Source organism: Gossypium raimondii, chromosome 3, assembly GCF_025698545.1.
Source record: "Gossypium raimondii isolate GPD5lz chromosome 3, ASM2569854v1, whole genome shotgun sequence".
Classification (NCBI taxonomy): Eukaryota; Viridiplantae; Streptophyta; class Magnoliopsida; order Malvales; family Malvaceae; genus Gossypium; species Gossypium raimondii.
Genome location: NC_068567.1, coordinates 15,932,186 through 15,934,470, shown reverse-complemented (window position 1 = coordinate 15,934,470; position 2,285 = coordinate 15,932,186). Strand labels below are relative to the sequence as shown.

The window sequence follows — 2,285 nt, the reverse complement described above, 5'->3', positions numbered from 1 at the left end:
ATTATTCTCTTTTGGGGCATCCAAAGATGACCATTCAACAACCTACTCTGCATAGCTTGTGCTATAGAAATGCTACCACGTTGAGCATTATAGGTGAGCTTTAAGACTGCCTTTTCTTCTAGTGTATCAACTATCTCCAAAATTGAAAAAATCATGTATTTTACTATATAAATTAATCTATTTAGCAAATTTACCTTATTATCATCCAACAGGACATAATTGTAACAAAAACTCCAAATTTGTTATCATCCACTCAAAATTTACATAGATTATTAGTCTAGAAGTGTTGAAGATAACTCTATATACTAGAGTTATCAATGTTATATGTGTCTAAATGAATACGAAATGTTTTATGATGGGATGATATGTATATGATAACACTTTAGTGATTTAAATGATACGAATACAATATTAATTCCCATGTGAACTTAATTAAAGATTAGGATACGATTGATATGCCAATAGGGTTATTTGCGCGCTTGTGTGGGTTTAGCACTTCGGTGTTCTCTATTAAACACTTTGATGCTCTCTGCTTAGCACTTCGGTGCTTTCTGCTTAGCACTTCAATGCTATCCTCTTACCACTACGGTGCTCTCTAGTGTGTTGCAATTACCTGTGTATCCGAATCTATTTATTATAGTTCATCGGACTAGTTTATTATGAGTTTGTTGTTCAAATGGTTATATGATGATTAGATAATGCAAATGGTATTGAATTGTGAATTCTATGTGTATGTTACTAAATTGAATAACATATTAAATGTTGAACTATTATATGATTCAGTTATATAATGAACTCACCTTATTGTTGTGAAATGTTTTGTCAAGCAAATTATGTCAAGTTAATTAGTTTGATACGCTTAATCAAGGTAAGTTTATCAGTTTAAAACCTATGAACTTACTAAGCATTCAAAATGCTTACGTAGTTATTTTCCCCTTTTTTGTAGATTGTCGATTTACAAAACACGTCGATCAGGTCACATGAAGCTCACACTATCTTGCTATCGACTCGGTAGAATTTTACTTGTTTTAATTTCAGTTATATGGCATGTACATAGGTGTTATACATATAAGTTTTCTTGAAAATGATAGCTTGGTTTGAATCTTAGTTAATGGTTGAATTTAAGAAAGTTGATGTTTATATTTATATGTGTGTATGTGTAAACTCTAATTTATATAGGGTTTTTATAATTGTTTTTGGCACCTTTTTACTTAAAAATAATATTAATCCCGAGTATTTGATTACTAATTAGGTGAATTTTATTTATATTTCAATAATGAACATGATTTAATGAAGAATATGATTTTATGCTATTTTTGCATTAAATTTATACATAACTTAATTATTTTATGCTATTTACTGATCTTGCTTTAATTAATACAGTTGGACCAAGGAATTCTGCATGATTTGTTTATAAAATAAAGCTGCATGGACATGCCCAATTTCACTCTATATGGACAGCAAACACATGCAAAATAGGTCAAAAAGAAGTTGATTTGATCCAATTGGGGAAGGGTCAACTGATAGACAAATTTGATAAAAAATTGGAGTCACCAAATCGTCCAAATAATGGAAAATAAGCCCAATCTGGCAAAGTCATACTCGTTGGGAGATTAAGTTTGAGCATAGTTTAATTCATTCCCATCCAATTCAATTTTTACTTGGCAAGAAGTAGTTGAAAGCTTTCTGGTAAAGTATTTCCCAACTAGAAAAAATGATAAGTTGCGGAATGAGATCACCACTTTTCAGTATATGGATGATGAGTCCCTACACAAGGCATGGAAAAGATTCAAAGGGCTACTATGTAAATGCCCTCACCACGAGATTCTGCATTACATTCAGTTGGAAACATTTTATAATGGTTTCAACGCACACATAAGGTTGGTGGTAGATGCTTCTACGAATGGTCCTCTCTTATCAAAGTCTTTAAATGAGGCTTACGAGATCATGGAGAGAATAGCCAGTAATAATTACCAGTGGCCAACAAATCAAGCAGCTTCAAGAAGATGAATAGCCGGAGTGCATGAAGTAGACGCCCTTAGTTTAATCTCAGCTCAGGTATCGTCTATCTCTTCAATGTTGAAAGAGTTTACTACTAACAATTTAAATCATGTTGCAGCTCAACCACCAATTTACTACCAATGAACTAGACCAAACAACAATAACATGCAGTATAGATCAAATCAACTTCTTGATTTCAACCAACAAGTTCAAAAATCACCACAAGTTGAATCTTCCAATAATGTGGAGAATTTGCTGAAGGCATACATTGCTAAAAATGATGC

At 32.2% G+C, this 2,285-nt stretch overlaps 1 non-coding gene across 1 annotated transcript; it reads right to left on the bottom strand.

The window, feature by feature from the left end:
- Window positions 1-1,720: 1,720 nt before the first annotated feature.
- Window positions 1,721-1,826, bottom strand: LOC128040203 (small nucleolar RNA R71). The gene has a single exon (XR_008194861.1). It is a non-coding gene; the product is annotated as a small nucleolar RNA R71 (small nucleolar RNA).
- Window positions 1,827-2,285: the final 459 nt, after the last annotated feature.